The sequence below is a fragment of the Tenrec ecaudatus genome, chromosome 1 (genome assembly GCF_050624435.1).
Source record: "Tenrec ecaudatus isolate mTenEca1 chromosome 1, mTenEca1.hap1, whole genome shotgun sequence".
Classification (NCBI taxonomy): domain Eukaryota; kingdom Metazoa; phylum Chordata; class Mammalia; order Afrosoricida; family Tenrecidae; genus Tenrec; species Tenrec ecaudatus.
Genome location: NC_134530.1, coordinates 310,244,651 through 310,270,494, shown reverse-complemented (window position 1 = coordinate 310,270,494; position 25,844 = coordinate 310,244,651). Strand labels below are relative to the sequence as shown.

At 43.4% G+C, this 25,844-nt stretch overlaps 4 non-coding genes across 4 annotated transcripts; 2 read left to right on the top strand and 2 right to left on the bottom strand.

The window, feature by feature from the left end:
* Positions 1-9,460: 9,460 nt before the first annotated feature.
* TRNAL-UAA (transfer RNA leucine (anticodon UAA)) lies at positions 9,461-9,543 on the bottom strand. Its single transcript has one exon. It is a non-coding gene; the product is annotated as a tRNA-Leu (tRNA).
* Positions 9,544-19,233: 9,690 nt separating this feature from the next.
* Positions 19,234-19,307, top strand: TRNAT-AGU (transfer RNA threonine (anticodon AGU)). Its single transcript has one exon. It is a non-coding gene; the product is annotated as a tRNA-Thr (tRNA).
* Positions 19,308-20,817: 1,510 nt separating this feature from the next.
* LOC142438069 (U2 spliceosomal RNA) lies at positions 20,818-21,008 on the bottom strand. The gene has a single exon (XR_012782534.1). It is a non-coding gene; the product is annotated as a U2 spliceosomal RNA (small nuclear RNA).
* A 1,546-nt stretch (positions 21,009-22,554) lies between these two features.
* TRNAV-AAC (transfer RNA valine (anticodon AAC)) lies at positions 22,555-22,627 on the top strand. Its single transcript has one exon. It is a non-coding gene; the product is annotated as a tRNA-Val (tRNA).
* The last annotated feature ends 3,217 nt before the right edge of the window (positions 22,628-25,844 follow it).

Sequence of the window (25,844 nt, the reverse complement as noted above, 5' to 3'; positions counted from 1 at the left end):
TGGATGCTATCTAAGTCAGGGGCAAAGGAAAGACAGAACTGAATGTCAGGTTTGATAAATTATAGAACGGCTCACCAAATTCAAGGCAGCTGTATTATAGCAAGAAGTATACAAATTAGGCCCAGCATAAAGAGCCATCATAGAACAATGTCAGGAATGATCCCCAATGTGGCACTTCTGTGTGCCCAAGGACATGTCACCTTTCTGGTGTATTGCTGTCTCACCAACTAGGAAGCTCATTTGGCAGTGTCCAGGGTTTATGAATGTTTCAGTGAAATATAGGCAGGACTGACTCACTCACTCAGCGCCTGTTTGGCTGAGCTCAATCTTCGCAGCCCCTTCCTCTCATTAGACTGACAGCACAGCCTTTCTGGCACAACCAGGCCACACGTGGGAACTCATTAACTCATTGCTTCAAGTTGGAAGCCCTTCTGTGAGTAGAAAAGACACCGCCGTCACTGGAGTGCGCAATGACTGCAGTTAGCTTCACAAAACCAAATTCTTCACCTAAAGTAAATCTCACCACAGCTATCCACCTGCCCATGAGCCCAGGGGGTCCAGAAGTCTTTTAACATTCTAGTGTTAGTACACCTTCCTGTCCTCCCACTCATCCCTCCTCAGTCCAGAACCTGCCAACTGTTTGCCATGTTCTGCTCTCTCCCTAAAGAACCCTGACATCTCTTTAGTTGCCTCTGGACTTTATTCCTCAGCATTAGTCCTTGTCCTACTTTTAGAAAACACAAAGGACACCTTCATGTTGAATACAAAGAAAGCCAAAAAGGACCTCTCTTGTCTGTTAGCAAGGGCAGATTAAACTGTAATTGTGGGGCTAGGTTTCACACTTTTATGACGTCACTTAGGGATCCCGCCAATCAGGAGGCAGGACAAACTACCTAGCTTCTCAGTCACTTCAACTGTTTCTTACCTGAAACCCGGTTCTTCTGTACCTCTTGTATCACTGGACCTGGAGGTGGCAGCTTTTCCACTCACTCTGCATTGTCTCTAAAAAGATAAAAAAAGAATGTATCCCTCTCTCGCTCTAGTCCTTATTCCTGGGTTAGCCTACTTCATGTTGGGTGGCATGTTCATGGTCAGCGGCCTTCTCCTCGCACTCTGCTTGAACTTTTTGTTGCTGACCTTCTCTCCGACATTCCCTGAGACCCAGAAGCAGGTCATTGTCTGTGTTTTTAATCTGTGACCATCACAGGTAAAGAGAGGCAGGAGTGGATGCTGGAAGCCTTGACTGTGGGGTGAGGGTGGACCTTGAGTAGTCCCTTGGAAAGTGTAAGGGGAAAGCAAGACCTTGGAGCGAATATGATTTCCCAAGAGCGGGGAGAAGGAGAGGAAGGGACTCGGAAGTGCTTTGGGTTCACTGACCATAAAGGCAAGAGTCAAGGCGTTCATTAGGATGCACTAACCAGAAGGTCTCTCTCCCTCCTTTGACGGTTGCTGATGGGTGTTTTTGTGTTCCTCTCTCTACTGATGCACTACCTGCAAATCTTGGAAGTGACCCAGAAACCATCTTGAGCAAAAGTCATTTTTAAGCACCATACTTTCAGCCAGTTTTATCTTATTTCTACTCTCCGGTAAATTCTGTGAGATTGAGGAGAGAGAGAGAGTTAACCTCCAGCTAAGGATTTCAAGGCTATTTCTTGGCTCTTCCCTTTTTCTTTTTGTGAAACAGTTCCCAAGGGTGGGGATGTTTACAGCAGTGCTCAGTCATTACATAGGTCCCTTTCCTGTCTGGTTTCTGGACATGAATATCGCCTATGATATTCCTCCTTGACTCCTTCCTCCTTCCTCTAACCAGGTGACCATAGATATGTTTTCTCTCTCTCTCTCTCTCTCTTCTGCACTACAGTTGGACAGTGTCAAGCCCAATCAGGAAGCCATGTCCCCACAGCAAATGTATTTTGAGCAAGGAACAGAATGCAGGGTGCAGGGTAGAATCAGTTCCCCTTCTTGACAAGGGACTCTTGTGGCGACCAAATCTGTGGGCTCAGTGTGGAACTAGAACGCAGGGTGTCTTGTTCTGAAGCTACTAACAATTCCCTAACCATGATAGCAAGCGCTGAGCCAAGTGCAGGGCCCTTCAGACTGCACAGGCAGCACACCGGAAATCAGACAGTAACCATCAAGACTGAAATGGGTCGCTCTAGTTTACGGAGCCAAGTTGACACACTAGATGAGCACCCAGCTGCTAACTCAAAGTTCTGCTGTGCAAACTCCCTGCCCCTCTGCGGGACACCATTGTGGCTGTCTGCTTCCTTAAAGGCAGCAGCTTAGGAAACCTCCTGGGCAGTTAGTTCTACTCTGTGCCAGAGGGCTGCCCAGAGTTGGAATTGAAGCCACGGCAGTAGGGAGCCAATGTTTTTGATCTCTGAGCCTCCTAAGCTCTTTTAAATGGAGAGATTGTCATCAGCATAATTATCATGTCCTTAGGAGGCCTCTGCCTTTGCGATTCCCAGGGCGTCAAAGCTGTGAAATCTCAGTCCAGCCACGTGGGCGCCATTTCATTAGGAGAGAAAAAGCTGAGCTTACAACCCAGCACCCCAGAATGAACTTGAAGAACAGGCCTCTCCATCCACACCTCAGGAACCCCCAGCCAGTCACGGTTCTGCTGAGCGCAGAGGCACTCACTGAGATGAGAACTGACCTCTTCCCTGGTTTGCTCACTCCTCTTTCTAGAGCTCAGGCTCGGCTTGTGAAAGAGAAACATGAAGAAGAGTGGAACTGGAGGGGGAGGCGGGGACAGACAATCTTTGGGTCCTGGCACTGCTAGCTGCCTCTCCTCTATCACCTCCATACCTCCGCTCATCCTGGGCTTCCTACCTGCAGGGGAATGTCATGGTTTCTGACAAAGCTCCTCTCCTATCTGTGAAGTGTACATGGTGATAAAAATCCTCTTTCCTCTGGAATTGTACCTGCTCATTCCTCTCCCCTCCCATCCCAGACCCCTAGTCTTGCTGTCCCTAGTGCTGCTGAAAAGGTCATTCTCACGCTGCTATCTAGCTATGTGGTGTCACCAGAGGGCCAGTAACCAGTGACCCTACTTCTCTGACTACCATTGTCCAGGACAAACTGCAGCATGGGGAGCTAGAATCCAAATTTAAGATGGGTGGCTGGACGATTTTCCCAAGACTCCGGGAGCAAGATCTCACCTGTTCAATTGAGACCATCAAATTCAGGTATTTGGTTAAAGAAAGTATTCATATAGGATGGCCATTTTTTAGAAAGCTACATCAGAAGTGAATACCTAGGACATTTTTAAAACTATAGATTGAAGAAAAAAACAAACAAAACCTCAGCAATAAACAAGACAAACAAAAAATAACTAGATTGGACAGGAACATACTCATGAAGGGTAGCTTATAAAGGAAGAAAGTGGTTTTCACTTAAGGAACAAAGAGATGGACATTTATTGAGCACTTACTGTATACCATGTACTATGACTGATCGTTCAAATACACAAATACACCCAGTAAAGTAACCCCAGAGGAGAAACAGCTAGAGGTCTGCTTCCATAACGATTGCAACCAGGAAAGCCTTATGGGGCAGTTCTGGTCCGTTACATGGGGGTGCTGTGAATCGGAATCCACCCAATGGTCCCCAGTAGCACTGTATACAACACAGAGCCTCTGGGTGATGTCAACAGTTAATGCTGTTGACTGCTCACCAAAAGGTCTGCGTCTAACCAGATTCACCTTGGGAGAAAGGCCTGGCCATCTACTCAGAAATCAGCCATTGGAAACCCTGTGGAGTCCTGGTCTACTCTGATGCCCGTGGGGTTGCCATGTCTGAGGTGACATGGTAGCTACCGGTATGAGCAAAAGATACATGATCAATGCGTCATCTGCTCTCCCTTCAGCCCCAATAACTCCACACTTTGTCCTCATTTTCTTCGTCAGAGGCACAGCAGGAAAGACATTTTCAGATTCACCTCCTGCCTAGCTGGATATACCCATTTGGAAAGAGAGCAGATTTGTACAGTATGCAAAATCAGAAATGCCATAGGTAAGTCCACTATTAATACAACAGAGACCTCCAAGATGTATTGAGTGAAAATAAAAAATCAAACTGTAGAATACTATGTAAATATTTTTCCTGTTATGCAAAATTATTGCCAAAATAAGACTTAAGTTCTGTTTTAGGTATCAGAAAGGATGCAGAAGAAACTCAAGTAGAAGTGGTGAGAGAGCTGAGAAGGTGAGGGGGCGGGAGAAGGAGCCCAGGACTTATCTCTTTGTCTTTTAATGATTTTCTCCTTTTTGTGCTCTGTGGGCATATGACTCATGCAAAAGCATTTGAATGACACAACAGAACATTCTAGCTTCAGTTTCATTCTTACTATGGTTGGTGAGAGTTGCTCTTCCTAGCTTTTGATTCATGTTTTCTCGTACATTGACTTGTTGATGACAAGCCAACTCAAAGTGACGTGGGAGGGTGTAGGTGGTATTGTAATTGCTGTAGAAAGGCGACATGGTGCAAATAACCTTTTGCCCACCTTCCGGCCTCCTTGAACCCCTTTCCTGTTGAAAAGAGAAGCCGCCTGTGCAGTCTCTCCCTGTGCCCGCCAAGCCTGGAAGGGCTCACGTTTCTGTGTTCATCTGCTTTCAGTGCTACAAGCTTAGGGTCACGGTGCATGTTAACAACAAAATTCAGTTTAAGGATTGAATGAAGTTATGGGCAGCGATTATTAAATGATGTGTTAGATATGAAATTGATATGGATGCACATATATGCTTGCATTTATACTTTACATATAAAATGTGCTTCCATCCATCTAAAATATAAATTAATATCCATTTCTAATTATCCATGATGAAGAAGTGTGAGAGTCACTCAGTTCAGATCAGGACCCCTACTACTCCCACCCCCAAAAAAGGGGGGGACAGGAAGAGCAAGGTGCTCAGATGGAGAGCAGATCCCTAAAAACCACATGACAGCTCCTATAGCCAATTTTCTATGATAATGTTTCCATATTAGCACTTCTGTGTGACTTGCTTTAAACAACCCAGTAAGAAATCCATTCATTTTCTGTGATCACATTATCACAAGTAAGCCATGGACACCAGTACCCTTTTACTCAGTCAGTTCTGTAGGTAAGAATCTGGGCACCAGGTGCTTATGGCCTCTGCCCAAGATCTAAGAAGGCCAAATGCCACTGGGCTGCCTTCTCATGTGGAGCCTGGAATCGTCTCCCAATCTCTCCTGGTCATGAGTGTATCCGGTTTCTGTCAGTGGGGTGTTCTCAGCAACGAGAGAGCTCACCAGTGGTCCTTTGGCTGCCTCTACAATCAAAGCTAGCAACAGAGACTCTTTCCGAATTCAGATCACTCAATTGTGACTCCATGAACTGCCCAGCCCTTTGTAAGGGCTCACCCGATTTGGGCAAGGCTCACCTCTGGCAAGCTCCTTTTCTTGCAATCGACTTTGCCAGAGATAACATCACCTAATCATATTCAAAACCCAAGGGGCTTATGTAGGGCTTGCACACCAGGGGAAGGGAATCTCAGAGGGTGTTTTAGAATTCTGCCTACGACAAGAAAAAGCAGGAGCAGGTGTTGTAGAAATTTCCAGCATCAACAATTATGGGAGGAATTGAATAAAAACCACACACTCGTACAACAGATTCATATCCTTCTTGGGCAGAGGTAGGTGGGGAGTGGTGACTTTAGGTCTGCAGTTGATTCTCCTGTGGACAAAGGTCACATAAATTAACTCCCCCAGGGATTGAACCTGCAACCTTGGCATCATACTCTAACAACTGACCTAATCATCCACTTAAAGATCACTGCTTTTTGTTGTTGTTGTTGTTAGGCACTGTCACATCAGTTCTGAATCACAGTGACCCTATGAACAACAGAATAAAACCCTACCCAGCCCTGCACCACACTCAATTGTTCTTGTTTGAGTCTATCATTGCAGCCACTCTGCCAATCCATCTTGTTTAGCTGGGCCTTCCTCTCTTTTACTGCCCCCACTACTTTACCATGCATGGTGTCTTTCTCCAGGGACCGGTCTCTCCTGACAGCATGTCCAAAGTTGTTTGTTTAGTTTGGGGGCAGGAGAGGATGTTCAATTCAGGTAATTTTCTTCACCCTCTGGAGTTTGATTTCAGAAAAACAAAACCAAACCACCCCCATCCCCACATCCAGATTCATTCCATCGGATGAATCTTGCCTTTCCAGGGTACCTTAGTCTTTCTCAGACTCACTTAATGTTTATAGGAAGCGCTTCCTCCTTTCTCTCCAGGTAAAGTCAGACACAGACACAAAGCTGATGGCCCCTTGAAACCAGAGACAGCTTGTAAAAAATGACCCACTGAGGAGATCCCTGGGACTAGAGAACTTTCAAGTGTGGAATCTTGGTGCTTGCTCTCAAAAATAGAAGCAATTTTAACACTTAGGGCACTATTTACCCGATTTCTGGGTTTCTGAAGATGGGGCTTTCTACTCAAAGAGTTACAGTCTCCGACACGCATGAGGGCAGGTCTACCTTGTCACCATGAGTCCAAATCTATTGGATGGTGGTGAGTTGTTCTGTTTTTTATTTCTTTTTTTTGAGAAAGGAAAGGTTTGGGTTTAGTGTCTTGGAGAAAAGGGAGCTTGCCTGTAGAGTGACAAAGAGCACTTCATGCTTGCCAGGCACCTTCTTTGATAAATTATATCCATCATTTTCATTCTGATTACTGCTTTCCATGACGTAGGGTTTATGATCACCATTTAACAAATGAAGTCAAGACTTAAGATATCAGAGGCAAACCCAGAATTGGAACAAATGAATCTTGAGTTTCAAAGTTCATGGTCTTGCTCTGCCAGGCCCTGGTCCTTGAAAATTTCAAGTGAACATCATTAAGTATGCTGGCACTTCAAGCAGTGGGGACAACACCCACAATGCCATAGAGTGGACACTGCCATAGAGTGGACCGGGGAGAAGGGCTCCCCAGGGGTTCCAAGCAGACAGCCTCATCTCTCCAGAGAGGAGCAGCTGGTGGGTTTGTGATCCACTGCACTACCAACACTCCTTAATGGGGCAATATAGGTCATTCAATAATGGGTGTTGGAACTGCCAGCTCATTTGTTGGAGATAATGTAGAGCTGGATCTATAAAAGCTCACATAAATCTAAAAGATGGGTGCTCTAAAAGATCTGAGTTATTTTGTCAAGTGACTTCATAGTGAGGAAAGGCATATTGAAGTTATACGAAAAAAAAAGAAAAATATTTTCAGTTTCTGGGGTGGCTTACCTCGGTTCTTCACAAGGCTGAAAGAATTCACATGGTCCAAGCACTTTTGTAATCCAAGTGACTTTTATGAAGGACAGGGGCATTTTCAGGTATTACAGGGTAAAGGCTGCCTGGTGGGAGGTGTGGTGGGGCCGTGGGAAAGTTCATGACTGAAGATGGCTGTTTCAGGGGAACATGGAAAAACACGTGGAAGAAATGCCAGAACAGGAGTGCAGAACCTGGTTCTCGAGCCAAGAAGAGGACATTGCAGAACCTGGTTCCGGAGCCAAGAGGAGGACATCCCCAAAGAGTGAGCAGGGCTACACCTACGCAGCAGCATGTACCTGAACAAGAGGAGGGGGAAATTGGGGTCTCCTGCCTGCAGTTGCTCTTATTCTTTCCCAGCCACACTGGCTGAGGAGGCCATGGTTGAAGGTATTGGCTGACCTTATTGGCTGAGTTTAAGCACACCTGTGTGATGTCATGTGGCTGGTGTCTAGTCTGTGCGCCCAGGTGGACCTTCTACCTAGGCCAAGGTGATTTGGGTCTGAGCATGCTCAGTTATGGGTTTTTCTCATAAGGGTCTAATTAATGTGCCTGATTTCTTTCCAGCGCCTTTATTGTGACACGGACAGCTAATTTTCAGTTAGCCTAGTCATTGGGGAGACAGCCACCCACTTTACCCCTAATTAGCGACCTGTCAAAAAGACGGGCAACATTAACTGAATAAAAATAGCAGTTTTCTACATATCCAAAATCACCACAAAGTTCAAGTCAAGTAAAAAACACGAGCATTTGGGATTCATCAAAGGAAAGATTAAGACAAGCCAGTCAGGGTGCAGTATAGCAACGATGAAACATACAACTTTCCTCTAGCTCCTAAATGCTTCCTACTCCCCCTTCTCCCCCATTACCCCTCTATCATGATCCCAGTTCTACCTTACAAATCTGGCTAGACCAGAGGACAGTACTCTGGTACAGATAGGGACTGGAAACACAGGGACTCCAGGACAGATCATCCCTTCAGGACCAGTGGTGAGAGTGGCCATACTGGGAGGGTAGAGGGAGAGTGGGTTGGAAAGAGGGAAGCGATTACAAGGATCTACATATAACCTCCTCCCTGGGTGAAGGGCAACAGAAAATTGGGTGAAGGGAGACATCATACAGTGTAAGATATGACAAAGTAATAATTTACAAATTATTAAGGATTCATGAGGGAGTGGGGAGGGAGGGGCTTAAGTGAACAGCAAATATTTTGCGAATGATGAGGGAAATGAGCGTACAAATGCGCTTTACACAATTGATGTATGTATGGATTGTGATAAGAGCTGTAAGAGCCCCCAATAAAATGATCTTTAAATAAAAACATTAATTGACTCGTAATTAATTGGTCATCAAGTCAGTTCTCACTCACAGAAACCCTAGAGGAAAGAAAGAAATGTCCATTTTTGTTTCTAAGGCTGGAAATCGGTACGGAAGCAGAAAGCCTCATCTTTCGGAGCGGGCGGAAGGGGAGGAGATGGGAGGGGCAGACACCGGTGGTCGCGGACACCCGACCTTGAGGATTCCCAGCCCAGCACGGTACCCGCTACGCCGACAGACTGACACTTCCTTTCATATTTAAGGAGCTCGGGTAAATCATGAGCCAAACCTATCAACGAAGTACCACAGACGCGAGTACAGGAAATTCACCAGCAGTTCACAGAAAAGGAAGGAAATGCAGGTACAAAAAGATGCTCAGCGGGACCACAATCAGGAAAAGGAAGAGAAAGAACATTGCTGTTTGTTAACCCAGGCTGTACCGGTGCGGATTCATTCATTCATCGGACCTTCTGCATGCTGCTCTCCGGAGTGAGCCGCTGGAGAGGGTCTTGCAAAACTCTGAGCTTTTTAAAGCACAGCTGTTTGGAAGCAAACGAGTGCCTTGGCAGGCCTCCTGGGGGCTGCAGGAAGCTAGAGGTTCTTGGTTGCCTTAGGAGAAAATAGCCTCAGATTGAACACAGCCGAGAGTAATTGATCACCTCTTTAGGCAGGCCACCGATTTAGGCGCTTTTTTCTTCTGTAAAGAAGCTGACAAAGCCGCGTTGAAATTCATTAAAGCGCTTACTGGTTGAGGTACTTCTTATAGGTCGTTGGACAAAATTAGGGAAGCTAACTTCCCTAGGGAGCATGGCAAGTTAGATATATGCAGAAACAGAACCGCAAGTAGAATCCTAGATCTGAAAAACCAACCTACCGAGAGTGGGGTTCGAACCCACGCGGGCACTAGCCCATTGGATCTTAAGTCCAACGCCTTAACCACTCGGCCATCCCGGTGGCACAGGTAGTGTGTTAGTAATCATTTCTTTATTCCAATCATTTGCCACCAACTTGTAGGCGGCTTTAAAAAGCATATTTAAAAACATCTTCTTAATGTTCCTTAGAAAGAAGTGAATGGAAAAGTTCGTTTGCAACAATGGTCTCTCTAACTGTTCGTATCTATCACGCATGCTGAGCATTAAGGAAGAAACAGGCAACGATGTCCAGGAGTCCTGTTCTTTTAAAATCATTAAACTATGAAGGAGGGGTAGGAGAGTTAGTGAAGAAGCCCCTGGAAATTGCAAACGGTGACACTCTTGCCCGCGAACTGAAATGGTGAAATTTGTGTCCACCCAGTTCAAACACACAGGCCGCTCTGGGGGAGAAGGTTAAGGTTCCCGACTGCGGTGAAGATTTCTCCCGCAATGATTTCCAGCCTCGGAACTCCTACGGGTCACTGTGAGTCAGGACTCACTCCAGAGCACGAGCTTGTGTTCCTTAGAGGCACCTCAAACGAAAGACCTTCCTTCCTCTACGTTCCCAAAACACCAGCATTAAAAATCCCATGGAGTGCACTTCTACTCGGACACTCGCGGGGTCGCTAGGCGTCAGAATTCACCTGATGGCAACTGATTGATGAGAGAAAGCATAGAATCCTTTTTATCTATCTATCTATCTATCTATCTATCTATCTATCTATCTATCTATCTATCTATCTATCTATCCATCCATCCATCCATCCATCCATCCATCCATCCATCCATCCATCCATCCATCTATATCATCTATCTATCTATCTATCTATCTATCTATCTATCTATCTATCTATCTATCTATCTATCTATCTATCTATCTACCTACCTACCTACCTACCTACCTACCTACCTACCTATCTATCTATCTATCTATCATCTATCTATCTCTATCATCTACCTTTTTTTTCCCCACAGAATCTTTTTTTTTTTTTTGTGCCTTCAGAAAGCGCCTACTTCTCCTGAGTCCCTTTATTTGATTGCCATGTCGGTTCAAAAAGTCTTGGTTTTACTTGATCTGAAAGAAAAAGCAATTGGGGCAGAGTGCAGTAGACACCACAATGTTAGTACTAACTTCGACTTCAACTACACCAAAAGGGCTGTCTCCATTTTCCTTCAGGGCCTTTGTTTGCATCTTGCTGGTTGAATTCAAGGTTCTATTTCAGCCCCACTGAAACACTGAAGTCTTCAAAGGAGGAGCCAGAGCTGAACTGAGATTGTGAAGGTTTGCATTTAATTCATATAAATCAAGAATGCACTTAATGTATATGACAATACTGAATCTACAGCTGTATCTGACAAGCAAGCATCGGAACTCACTGCCATCGAGTCAATTCTGATTCACAGTGATCTTGTAGGACAGAACTGAACTGCCTATGTGGCTTTCTGAGACTCTAACCCTTTACAGCAATAGAAAGCCTCATCTTTCTCCCACAGTGTCTGGTGGTTTAAAACTGCTGTCCAACAGTCTCATCAATTGATGGAGAAATTGCTCAGCGATGGTTGGGAATGCTCAGGGGAATGTTGGGAATGCTCAGCTCTTGTTGGGAATGTTCGCCTTGACGCCCATTTTTCTCATTGTGTCATAAGACTATGTGCAAGAAAGGACCCCTCCAAGTCTGCTGGGTGTCCAGCTGTGGGTTCTATCTGCAGCCCGTTTGAGGTTTGATTCCAGGGAGAGGAAAGATGACCTGCAATATCCCTGCCTCTAGCCAGCACCCGAGGAAATCGAGACCTGCCAATGCTGGGGCCAGAAGGAAAGCAGGAAAGGCAGATATGTGACTGGAGGAATTTACAACAAGTTTAACCAGGAGAGGACTCGTCAGACATAGATGAACACAAACATCTTAAGACGATTGAATTACAGTTATTCTGAACAGGGACTAGGGTTGTAGAATCAGCTATGAAGTTATATATAAGTATGTGTGTGTGTATATATATATATATATTCATAGCTGATTCTATACTTTTCTCACACCAAAAAACTCATGCAAATCAAGTTGCTTGTGGCTCACAGTTGGTTTCCAAGGCTATAAACTTGTATGGGAGCAGACAGCCTCATCTCTCTCCATCAAAGCATCTGGTAGCTTCAAACTTCTGACCTTATGATTAATAATAGCCCGATGTATATATAACCCACCACACCACCCAGGCTCCTTGTATATTTATCTAGAGACTTTAAAGAACTACTACATAAAGCTATTCAAAGTATATCTTTATGTTTTCTGAGGCTTGCTTAGAAAAGGCATCACGGCTTCAGTCTTGATCTCTTGAGTGGTATGCTCTGGGAGAAGCTAGGTATCTTGCCGCAAGAACATCCACCTAGACTCATGGAGACACATACCTGGGGCCTCTAGGTGATGTCAGCACCAACTTGCCACCTGAGTCCCTGAGCCACATGAGAAGTGACGTCCTTTAGATTGTGGCAGTTTTAGGCAAAACCTGATTAGAATCTCAAAAAAACAAAACAAAACAAAAAACCTCCGCTCAAATTTCTGCCCCACAGAAAATGATAATTATGTTTTGCTTTAAGCCACAGGCTCAAAATGATGGGTTACGCAACCTGGGTAATCAGAGCCAATGTTGCTTTTTGAACGGGAGGGAGCTGAAGTAACAATGGCTTAGAGATGAGGGGATGGGTAAAAGTTGGAAGAACACTGAAGTCACTGTTATGAGCCCAGTGGGCCTCAAGTAGTCTATCTGGGGGATGGGATGTTGGGCTGGAGGGGCAAATAGGAGGAGCTGATACCAAGGGCTCAAGATGGAAGCAAATATTTTGAGAAGGATGATGGCAATAAATGTACAAATGTGCTTGACACAATGGATGGATGGATGGATGGATTGTGATAAGAATTGTATGAGCCCCCCAATAAAATGATTTTAAAATAAATTAATTTAATTTAAAACCGTGAACAGTAAAAGAAATTATTATATGACCTTGGGTGAAAAGGAATTATTTTATTGTAGCCATAGGAAGATTAGAAACATTGTGGCCTGGAGTATCCTCACGTAAGAAACTGAACCGATGAACTTAGCTTGGATCCATAAGCTTAGGAGATTTCCAGACATAATTTTGAAGATACTGCTAGCAACGTCTTGATGTTTGTAACACAATGTGAGAGAAAGAGGCAAATTAAAGAATGAACTGTTGATGACACCATTTTGACCTCATGCTAAAGGCTTTTTTCAGGATGATGGGTCTTGTCTTTGTGTTGTCTTTGCCTCTTCTGAGACTTAATAAAAGTTCTCCTTAAATTAAAAAAATAAGAAGAAAGAACTTGTTGGCTTTGAAAGGGACACTATTTTTTCCCAGTCTTTCCAGATGGCAAAATGATACTAGAGATAAGAAATGACTTTCAAACTCTTCCACTGAGGAAAAAGAACACACATTCAAATATATTTTATAGAGACCCTTTATTAAACCTTAGAGCAAAGACAAATCATCTTTGTTGAGGATGAGGGAGAACATCAGCACAAGGAGAAAGATTCGTGACCATGCTGCTAATTATGGAAGATGGAAAACAAAAGCAATTCATCACAAAATCTGAGTACTCAGAGTATAATATGCCTGTAACAATCAACCTCAGTGTTGTCCCTACAATATTACATTCTGCGAGTGTCATTCTGTTCCGTTTCATACCGATTTTTAGTGAGACTCTAAGGCAAACAGTGTAAAAGAAGATTTGTCAGTTGTACTAAATCCCATTATTCACTGTGATTTAAATATGATACATCTTCATAGAGTCTTGAGATCTTTTTGGACTAGCCTTTTATTGGGAGAAAACATTGTTCAACATAAGGGGGAACTGATTACAAGGATCTACATATAACCTCCTCCCTCGGGGGTGGAAAACAGAAAAGGGGGTGAAAGGAGACGTTAGACAGTGTAAGACATGACAAAATAATAATAATTTATAAATTATCAAGGGTTCATGAGGGAGGGGGGATCAGGAAGGGAGGGGGAAAATGAGGAGTTGATATCAAGGGCTCAAGTAGAAAGAAAATATTTTGAGAATGATGAGGGTAACAAATGTATAAATGCACTTGACACAATGGATGGATGTATGGATTGTGATAAGAGTTGTATGATTAAAACAACTCTTTGTGGGGGGTATAAAGGGGAACTGAGGAACAGGGAGGAAGACAGACATAACTGACAGGACAAGGGAGAACAGAAACAGAAATAGCTTTATTGGGGGAAGCTCCCAGAAGAGGTTACGGTGACCTAGGCCAAAAGTCAGGGAAGTGGTGCTCAGTAACTGGGCCGAGGATTTGTAAAGGGGGGTTGAGGAATGTAGGGCAATTAGTATATGGAGTCTGGAAACTGGGAGAATTGTTTGTGGACTCCTTGAGGGCTTTCTTGGAACCTGGAAAAGCTGGTTTCACTGGTTATCTTATCTGACTGTTATCTTATCTGATGCTGGCTGCTGCTGACCTTTGGGATGTGCAGGGAAGGACGTGCAGGGCCCGGACCTGTTTCAGCTTAGTCCAAACAGGGCTGCCTAGTTCAGACCTGGGCCAAACATTCCAAACTTCTTAATATTGGTAATGGGGCGACGTGAGATAGGACGAATAAGGGGGGGATTAAAAATTGGAAGGTTCGGGGCTGGGCCGGTTGGCAGTGGACTGTAAGGGTGAAGAAGCTCATTGAAGGTCAGGTTGGAGATATCTTTCATCTATTCCTGCAAGAATCTAAACACACAAAGAGCTAAAAGCAAAAGTACACAGATTATCATCAGAGGTCCGATGAGGGGCATAACCCAGGCTATGGCAGGATTTTGAAACCATGAGAAGCTGGTGGTGCTTCACTGACATTTCCTGATTTCATTGGCCATGGCGCGGAGTGCCTTAGCATTTTGTTTAATTATGCCCAATTCATTAATATAATAACAACAGTTTTTATTTAGAAACAAGGATGTTCCTCTTTCATCTGCTGTTAATAAGTCAAGAGCTTGACGATTTTGTAGGGTGATTCGTGCTAAGGATAACTGCCTTTGGAGGGAGACAAGAGAGTTATCAGTTTGATGTTCTTTGCAATGGATGATGGCTACTTTTGCTGGCAGCTGAAGAGCCTGTAAGGGATTAACTATTAATTTGCCATTTACTATGGGGGGCCCTTTGGTAGTCAGAAAATCCCCGCAGCTTTCCAGACTTAGTCAAGTGAGAGGACAGCATATGCAGCCTGCCATTGTCCCTGGGCATCTACGACAAAATTGCCATCAACAAACAAAGTTAAATCTGGGTTAGGAAAAGGTTGATCAGAAAGTCTGAGTGGGGCAGTGTTAGTTCCGCAACTGCTTGGGGGCAGGAGTGACCGCTAAGATCCAGCGAGTCTAAGAGCTGAGACAAGAGGGCTGCTGGGTTTAAAGAGGGAGCCTGGCGCAGAGTTATGTTAGAGTTTTCAAGGAACATGAGATAGATTTCCTGAACGCGGCTTGGAGACAGCAAAGACAGCACTCGGTGTGAGAGGAGATCCTGGATCCTGTGGGGATAGGCTTTCTCCGGGTTAACTTTAGGGCTCTTTCCGTGAGGGCAGGGCAGTGACTGTCACCAGGGCCTGGAGGCAGGGTTACCATCCTCTGACTGTCATATCTAGTTGCTTAAACTGAGAAGCTATAGGAGATAGAGCGGGCTCCAGGGGCTGAGCCAGGACTCCAACTGCTAGACCTTGTTTATTGCCTGTGTAGAGTAAAAAGGTTTGGTAGATGTAGGGGTCGGGGTGAAGGAGGGCATGCTGGAGTTTGTTAAAGACAGCTTTGACTAACTGGGGAAAGTTTAGGGGCCAACAGGAGTGGCCTTGTTTTTCTGTCCCTTTCCCACGAGCTATCAGGGGAACTATCAGCTTGATGTCCTTTACATTTTTTTTACACTATAATCTTTCTTATCATGAACACATTCACTTCTTATTTATTAACTTCTTGGCAAACAACTTTCCGTAACTTTCCAATTTCTTCACATTCTGGCATAGCCAGACATTTTTCCAACTCTTTTTCTGATGGCTTTGACCTTCTGAAACTTACTGTTTCCATCTGGACTTCAACATTCACCGAAATGAAAATTGTATTAACTAAGTGTCAGCAAAGGGTTAAAGGTCTGTTGGGAGTTGCTTCTGCTGCATTGCATAAAGGCTGCTGCGACCACTCCCCACTCCAAGAGTTTAATGGTTTATTTCTAAGGGAGAAAATGGGGACTTAATGTAAAGTATTTGTTCACTCAAAGTCAGTGGTAGGAGATACTTTATGACTTAATGTTTATTGAGAGTTAAACTCTGAGTGAGGGTGGGGTGGGGCACAGGCTTAAACAGATAGCAGAATGAGATGAGTGTGTCTTGGAGGGAGAGAGAAGTAAAGGGAGTTGGGTTGTGTCTGCTTTAGAACTGTTTTAGAAGGGGCTGCAGGTAAAGGCAAGAGAATGTTGACAAGCTGGGTTAAGGGGGATGGTGGAAAAGGTATGGTGGAAGGGGGAATGTGGGACATAAGCGTATAGGGTTTGGAACTACCGGGTGTATGGGGATAACAGCTTTGTTAACTAGGTACAGGTCCTGGACCAAGCGATAAGTACCATTTGGTTTCTTACTAGTAAGATTGGAGTGTTGCAGGGAGAGTGGGTAGGAGTAATGAGGTTGTTAGGAAGGAGGCATTGTATGATGGGTTAACATTGGGAAGCAATGGGGTTTGCAGGGCCAGTCCTTCCAGATCGGGTGAAAGAAGGGGAAGGAGCAGAGGTGCTCTGAGACCAAAAGTAAGGTGTAAGGAGGTTCTTAACAAAAAAATGTGCTGAAAAACTGGGGTTCAGCTTATACATGGGTCAGTGGTACCCCAGCGAGGGGTAACATCTCGCTGCCCCCCGCCACTCCCACCCCCAACCCCCTGTAACGGGACAAATTCCGGTTATCTCACGGGTGATTGCCATTTCTCCACTGTTCATTCAAAGCCCTGCTAACACTGCAGGGCTTTGAATGTTTGTTTAGTCATATCTAACCAATCAGAGCTGTCCTATGACGTGGACGGCTCCAATTCCCAGAAGCACCCATAGTGATTCACTTACACCTGCAGCTGAACTAGTAGGATGTGTCTGTGACTATGCTCTGTCTTGTCTCTCCCCTATGGTTTGTGTTAGTTCACATCCTGCATCCCCTGCCTGCACGGACTCCCCCCACCACCTCCCAGCTAACACGCCATGGGGGGTGGGGGTGAAGGCATCACCATGAAATCTTTTTCAAAGTCTTGTTTTTTTATCCTATTAGAAATGGATACTCTTGAACAAAAACAAAAACGCCGGTCATATGAGGCTGGTTTCAAAATGACGGTTGTGTCAAGAGCAGAAGAGAGCAATAACAGTATTGTAAGTAGGGGATTCTGTGTTGACGGAAAGTAAGTGAGGGAGTGGCGGACAATGAAGGCTGACTGGGAACAGATTCCAAAAGCTAAAAAAGCTGGTCTCGGTTTAACGTCTTTTTATGGGGCTCTAGAGAGTGAATTGCAAAATGGGTTATGGAGTGTTGTCAAAATGGTTACTGCGTAACACGCATGGGAATCTGCATACGTGCTCTACAGATGGCTAAGGATGACAAATATAAAGCACCCAGCATTGAAAAATTTGTTGCGTCAGCAGGATGGTGTACCCGCTTCATGAATAGGTTTGGCCTACTATGTTTGAGACAAAGACCAAAGATTTCCAAGAAATTGCCACAAGACTTTGAAGCAAAACTTATATCATTCCAATCATTTATTATAAAACAAAGAAGGATTTATAATTATGACCTGGCAGATACTGGGAATATGGATGAAACTGTCATGACTTCTGATCTTCCAAGCAACAGAACTGTGGAAAGTTTAGGAGAAAAAGGCATTTTTCTCAAAACCACAGGAAATGAAAAAAAAACACTTTACATTTGATCTATCATGTTTGGCTAATGGAACTAAGCTGCATCCTGTCATTATTTTGAAAAGAAAGACCTTGCCTAAAAAGATAAATTTCCCACCAAGAATTACTGTGTGTGCATATGTTAAAGGCTGGATGAATGAAGACAGAACTAAAAAATGACTGGAAGAAATCTGGAACCGACGACTAGGAGCAGCCTTAAAGAAAAAGCCATCATTACTTGTTTGGGATATGTTCAGAGCCCACCTATCTGATGACAATATATTGGCAAAATCTAGTAAAGTTACTTTAGCCGTTATTCCAGGTGGGCTTACATCTATACTGCAGCCTCTGGATGTATCTTTGAATAAGCCTTTTAAAGACCGTGTGCTAAGGATGTGGCATGAATGGATGTCATCTGATCAAGCCCGATTAACAAACGAAGGAAATCTCATGAAGCCTGACATAGAGTTAATAGCAAAGTGGGTTCGAGATGCATGGGAAGACATTCCAGAAGCCTTGGTGTGACGTGCCTTCCAGAAATGTAGTATTAGCAATACTATGGATGGCAGTGAAGACTGCGCTTTGTATGAAAATGACAGCAGTGATGGTGATGATGGCGATCTCAGTGAGGACAGCGTCTATGATGACCTCACACCAGCTGAAGCTCTGCATTGGGATACGGATGATGATGAAGAATCCAGTGTTGAAGGATTTTAACTTCTTACATTTGAGCTTGGTTGCTGATTGAGCTCAGGGAATAGTACTCTTAAGGCATCATTGTTGATACCTTATTGTTTTTGTTGAACCTATTTTCCACTTATTGTGCTGGTTTACTAATGTTAAATGACTTGTCCTTTTATTTAAAATAAATATTTAAATACATTACCCCACTGATGTCTCAATTTTTAGTAATTTTATTTTCATTTCATTTGATTATTGAAACTCACCAATAGCTTGTGCATTTTCCACCCTAGGCTTATACTCGAGTCAATCAGCTTTTCTGGTTTCCCAGGTAATAATTAGGTACCTCGGCTTATATTTGAGTATATACGGTAGTTCTCATTTCAAAACTAATTTCTGCTATGTTTTCATGTTTCCTCCTGCCATGAAATGGGTGTGGCCATGTTGTCATTACATAGCATTGTGAGGAATGTAAAGAAGCTGGGACCAGGTTGTTTTTGTTTTTTTAGGGGGGGTACACAGACACCTTAGAGTTAGCATCTGAACCCAGGTAGACTGACACTAAAGTCCTTCTCTTAAGAAACTGAATGCAAGGATCCATCAGAATATGGTAACCCACAGATAACAGTTACGTACTTGCTCTTTCATATAATAGTGAGCTGTACTTACAATGCCATGTAATGTTACAAAGAACCAACCTTGGAGAAGGTCAGTATATTTTGCATGTAGGAAAGCGACAAGCACTGAGTACTTAATCAGAGAAAAATTAGAATTAAATTCAGAATGTAGTTCCTGATATCACTCAACTATTGGATAAATTTAAAAGTAAATAAAAATTTAGAATCAGACAAGGCCACTGCGAGGTGTTGGGGGATATAATGCTGCTCAAAGTCACGGGAGGTTATTGTTCACCCAGCAGAGCTTCCAGGCTAGGGACATCCTTGGCGTTCGAACAGATTCCCAAGGGATGGTGTTTTCAAACCAGGTCTCGTTCTATAGGAGAAATGTTCATTGTTCTTTAGTATCATCCAAGTACATCATCTCATTTTGTTACATGAAAACCAGAGTCAAAAGAGATGAAATATGTTATGTTACAAGATAATATATGACTTTCAGCCACTCATTATGGGGCTCTGTGGCTTAGTTGGTTAAAGCGCCTGTCTAGTAAACAGGAGATCCTGGGTTCAAATCCCAGCAGGGCCTTGCTTTTTTCTTTTTCTTCACACTTTAGCCAGTTGTTGCGGGAGCAGGTTATTGTAGCAAGTGCGGTAGCGAGAAAAACTTGAATCTGTACCCGATGAAGCTTCTAATACCAACACCTTGGGCAGCTGAGGTACCTTGAAGAAGATTAGAGAGGGGAGTTAGAAATTCAGTCGTGATTAATGACCCGCATTTGGTGTCTCATTGGGAGAATTCTGGTCTCCCATGGTGAATTACCAAAGTCTCGTCCGCAGAACCATCACCTAGAGTCACATGTTAAACTTTTTAGATTTAAACATTTATGGCTACTTTCCACACATCCTCAGAAACTTGCAGCTTCACCCAACATTTGTGCTGAGCCCAATTCACAAGAAGGTAAGAAAAAACATGAGATTAAACACACATACTATATTAATTGACTGCTATAGTAACCGTTCTTCCTCCTTGATAGTCAGAGAAGTGGAGTACCATGATGACATTCTGAAAGAAGGTAAGAAAAACAATTCGGGATTAAAATGTGCAAAAATACGCAATAAGAGCTGGAGTTAAAGGAGACTCGAAGTCTTGAGTCATTTCATGGATTAAAATGAAAAGCTGTGTGTGTGGGGTGGGGTGGGGGGGATAGCTCAAACCCGGGACTAAAGTGTTCATGTTATTTGCCTTTTTTTGGTTCATCATTTTAGGACATGTTTCCTTAAGTGTTTATCCCATTCTACAAATATATCCCCTCGTTCTTAGGCACAATACATTCCTTGTCAGGAGAGGGTGGTATTACTAGTCTGCCCGTCCTGCTCCCTGTAATGAGTGCTTTAACCGGGATGATTGTTCCTCTGGTGAGCATTGGCAAGAAAACCCGATTACATCATATTGGGTCCCAAGCTTCCGTCAATAGTAACAGTGTGCAACCCAATAGGTCAGTTCTGCTCTGCTCCATGGGGTCGCTAGGGGTCAGAATGGACTCAGTGGCAGTGAGTTTGGTTTGAAGTTGCGTATAAAATGAACATGTGCTACAAAATAATAATTTATAAATTATCAAGGGATCATGAGGGAGGGGGGAATGGGGAGGGAAAGGAAAAAGATGAGGAGCTGATGCCAGGGGTTTAAGTGGAGAGCACATGTTCTGAGAATGATGAGGGCAATGAATGTACAAATGTGCTTTACACAATGGATGTATGTATGGATTGTGATAAGAGTTGTCTGAGCCCCTAATAAAACGATAAAAAATGAACATGCGCAACCCCTTGTTTTCAAATATATATATATTAAGAATTTCAAAACAGCTATCTTATGGCATGCATACGTCACTCAGTGAGGAAGCCAGTCCTGCTTCTCCGAAGACTGGATTCTAAATGACACCTTAAAATGAAATGGAATCAGTGAATCCTGGAGAACATAAGCGAACTGAGTAAGAAATTCTTTTTTATACTATAAGAAAAATGTTTAAAGCGATGGACTTTGTTAAAGTCTCTCCCACTGATATAATTTTTTCTTTTCTTTTTTTCATAGATCCCCCGAGAGGGTAACCATTCTTGGAAGTACTGCAATACCAGGTTGGTGAGTGGAGTGGACGGAGCAAGCTCCTACTCCATCTCCCTGCTCCAAAAATCCATGTAATATATTGTCCTCGGATAGAGGACGTATCAGATATTAAACTGATAAGAACAGATATGACACTTGATGTTAGGCAAAAGGCCGAGAAACGATGATATATTTTTTTCCTGATCCAAGTTATTTTTTTCTCAAGCAACTTCTCAACAAGAGTGCAGTTAAGGATCTTGCGATGATCTTATCTGGGAGCATCCTAAATCCACTGGCAAGTGTCTCTATGACAGACAGACTAGGAGACACACACGTAAGAGAAGGCCATCGGAAGATGAGGACTGGGACCAGAGCAGCCACTGCAAGATGAAACAAGGAAAAGACTCACCCCTCAAGCTCCCAAAGGGGGTGTAGACATCTCAACTCCTAGATTTCAAACTTTAGCGCTGCAGAACTGGAAGTGAATGTCTGTGGTTTTAAGCAACCGAATTTATGGCGATTTGTCTTGGCAGCTCTAGGACGCATACAGATGTGTGCCGTTAAGATTTGTGCCCTGTGCTTCATGTAAAATGACATCTTAATTTTAAAATAAAACCTAGGGGGAAATGAATGTACAAATGTGCGTTACACGATTGATGTATGTATGGATTGTGATAAGAGTTGTATGAGCCCCTAATAAAATGATTAAAAATTAAAAAAAACACCTAGGAAATGTCTACATTAAGATTAATCATTCATTGATTAAGAAAAACCTCTCTCAATACAGCACATCAAAACACGATTTTCCTTCTGTGAATGATCTTGGGCTTTGCCATTATGGCTCATTTATTCCTATTGGGTCTCATGCTTCCTTCAAATCTCTCACCTCCACCTATCTCCAATGCTGGAATCCTCCGTCCTCTTATCCCCTCTACACTCAGTGCACCTTCTTTCACCTAGGAACTAACCTGTGTATTTTCCTTAATATTTAGGCCTGGAGGTGACGCCTCTCCTCGTTTCTCATATCATCTCCTTGGATATTTGTTTCTGTTGTTATGCTTTGCAATTTAATAAGTAACCATTTGTGGGCATTTAAAATGAATATTTAACTTACATACTACTTTATACTTTCTAGTCTTTCAATTCCTTCACACAACTTCTACTTCCTTTCAGTACCTAACATAGGATTGGACATAGTAGGCTTTTCAGTAATTTATTTAAAATAAACAAAAATAAATGCATGTAATATAAAGGCAAAGTTTGTTGCTGAGCTGATCTCAGAAGAAAAAAAGTAGCTAGGTATTACTTTACTCAGCTGTCAACACTAGCTCACCAGCAGGATGTCAGGACTTAAACGTGTAAGAGAAATCATTCTCCTTGTGACATTTTTTAAATGACTGGTAAGTAAGCGCAAGCACCATCGCTTCTCGGGACATCTTAGGGATTTATTCATTGTAAGAAGGCAACTAGTTTCGATTGAGGAGTGTGTGGAGGGACGTTGGGGGCTGTGATGTAAGTAATGAAGTGAACGAAAAAACAAACAACAGACAAGTACTTCCCTAAAATCACACTCATGCATGAAACCAGATGAATGGTTACTAGAACATTAGGTAGTAAGTAGATATCCAAAACTACAAATGTGAAGGATATAGAGTAAAAAATTCTGAATCTGAGGGCTCAACCCAGAGCTTGAAAACATATTCTCCTTCATTCGCGGTTACTTTCTGTAGTTGTTTCCGTAGTGTAGTGGTTATCACGTTCGCCTAACACGCGAAAGGTCCCCGGTTCGAAACCGGGCGGAAACAGTACTTCCTCAAAGTTTTGCATGTTTTTTGAGAGTTGGTCTTCCCACCTCTCCAAACCGCTCTGTCTTAAGACACAATTTAAAGCAAGTTTTTCCCGAGATTTCTAGAAAGGAACTTTGAGCAGTGTCGGCGATTTACAGCAGAAAGCAAAAAAGGTATTCCAAAGAACAGATGAAGGGACCTTATGTGGACTGGGCACTTAGCACAGAAACTGTCTGAAATATTAAACAACAACAAATCAATACAATGCAATACATCACACCCCCTCAACCTCCCCCCCCCCCCCAATGGTTAAAGACCTAGGTGGTATGGAATTTTTTTCAATTAATCATTTTATTGGGGTTCTTACAAATCTTATAATCATCCATCATTCAGTTGTATTAAGCACACTTGTACGTATGTTCCTAATCAACATTTCCAAAACATTTCTATTTGAGCGTTTGGTATCAGCTCCTCAGCATCAATAACATAAAGCTTTAATCAACTAAAATTTCTCTTTCACAACTCAAGCATTGTCACTTAGTTTCTCTATAATAAAGTTCCCCTCTAATAACCCCCCCCCCCAACTCTTTGATTTCCCCTTCCCTAAACCACCTAATTTCAACAAACTCTCTGGGTGAACGGCAGTCAGTTATTTCTTTTAACAACAAACCCAGCAAGTGACAACAAAAGCCTTTCACGAGTGGAAAAAGCTCTTTGAAGAAAATGTGTGTGTGTGTGTGTGTGTGTGTGTGTGTGTGTTGGAAATAGGTGGGGGAGAGTCTATTTCCTGCCTTGCACCATATCTACCTAAAAAGAGAGATTTCTTCACAGAAAACCAAAACTCACCTGTCAAACTAAGTTGGCAAGCTTGAAGGGGAAGGTGAGCGTGGTTTCAGTTCCATGGATTTGGCATCGGAAATGGAGAAGTTGCTATGGTGAGACTTTCTTCCACATTTCCCGACTCATCCTAAAGCAAATAGACACTACTTCTTCCCAAAGGGAGGAGGTGTGAGTTTCTCTGGGTGCTGTCACAGAAATTCCTCCAGCCGGTGGGTTTTACAAGCATTCCCTTTGCTCACAGGCACAGCATCTGGGCCACCAGCTCCCGGGAAAGTCCTCTTTGGGGGGAGACTCTGGTTTCAGTTTCTCCAGGTTTCTTCTCAGCCCTTTTTGAAGAACCCTAAGAGTTTGCTTCTGTATCTAATCTCTTTGTATCTCAAAGGCAATTAGATCTAGTTCACATTCTTCGCTGCTATGACCTCATTTATATAAAACAAAGATAACTCTTCCCAACACATATCACAACCATGAATATTATTAGGGTTAGAGCTTACAGCACGGATTGGTTGGGGTGGGGGGTGTCCACATGGTGGGAGGTGCTGGGTCTGACCACTGGACTACTAATGTGTACCGTGCTCATTACTGAGAGGGGTAATTTCTGTGGGGAGGATTTGCAGGCTTGCTTGATTTTTTTTCTTTATTGGATTTTGCAATACTTCCATTGATAGTAACATTTACATATCACACTTCCATAGTTAAGCCGCTTTTCAAAAGAGTTGTAACCAGATCCAACCAGCAGCAGCAACAACAACAGCAACAACAAAACACTTGTAAATGTCAACCAATTGTACACTTACACAGCAAATGCTGATCCTTTGCCATTTTAGCCCATAAAGAACTCTTGGTTCTCTCTGTACTTGGAGGGAGGACTGTGTGTGACTTTGAAGACTAAGGTTCTCCCCAGTCTGAATGATTCTAGTCCTTTAGTAAAACTCATTGCTTTCATTAAAAACAAAAAGTTGTACATGCATCATCATAATCAATGCTAGTGCTCCCTCCCCGCTTCCACATTCATGATTTGCTCCCCAATTCCTCTTCCCCTCCCTTAAACCATCGCATCAGTTACTGTGTTCATGCATCCACTACTTCTGGACGTCATAAGCGGGGAAACCTAACAGAAATAAACATGAAAACAAGAGAAAGAAAAAATAATATAAAGACAATAATAAAAATAAAGAGTAAGAAAGAAAAGACCATCAGCAATAATACTAGCTAACTAACTAAATAAGCCAGAGAGGAAATTTCTGTTGTGGAACAAGAGAGATCCATTTAAACGAAGAGCCAATTCAGGGTGAGTCAAGAGAGAGGTCATCTGAACAGGCAGCTCTTTGTTTGCTGTTGTTTAGCTTGTGTTTCATAATCATAAACTTAACTCTGCTTTCCAGCTAGACTGAGAGGGGGTAAGGAATATAGGAAATCCGAAAACCTGGAGCGAGAACATGAAGATGAACTGACACTTCAAGCGCATGGGGACTAGAAGGGTGATTTCCCAAGCTACACAAGGAATGTTCTGGTGTTTAAGATAAAACGTGAAAATGCAGATCAAATTTATGAGTTGTCCACAGTCAGCAATGGTGATCTTCCTGCTGGTCTTGCCATTCCTGGATCCCAAACGCCCCGTCTTCCACAGTGTTCACGCCTTCTTCCACCTGACCAAAGACCACGTGCTTCCACCCAACCGTCCGTCGGAGTGGGGCAGATAAAACACTGGGGACCATTCGCTGTAGGCCCGGCGTGTGTCAGGGACAGGCTGCCAGGGCCCGTGTGCCCCAGTGAAGTTCTCATCCTCACACATCTCTCCGTGGATGGACTTGCCAACAGTGCCATGATGGTGTAAGTGTGGCAAGTAACCCCCGGGATGATTCTGTGAGAGCAGGAACCTTTGTAACCAAAGCATTTCTCCCCGGTGCTCAGAGCATGGGCGTTTCCTGCCGTCTTTGGAAATTTGTCTGCAAACAGCTCGGCTATCAAAAGATACAGCATTTGGGGTCTTAAAGGCTTAAAGGCAAACAAGCGACCATCTAGCTCAGAGGCAACAAAGCCCACATGGAAGAAGCACACCAGCCTGCGTGATCACGAGGAGTCGAAGGGATCAGGTATATCAGGCATCATCAGAATGAAAAATCCTATCATAGTGAATGAGGCAGGGAGTGTGGAGTGGAGACCCAAAGCCCATCTGTAGGCAACTGGAGATCCCCTTATGGAAGGGTCCCAGGGAGGAGATGAGCCAGTCAGGGTACAGTGTAGCCACGATGAAACATACAACTTTCCTCTCCTTCCTATATGCTTCCTCCTCTCCCCACTATCATGATCCCAATTCTACCTTAGAAATCTGGCTAAACCAGATGTACACTGGTACAGATAGGAACTGGAAACACAGGGAATCCAGGATGGA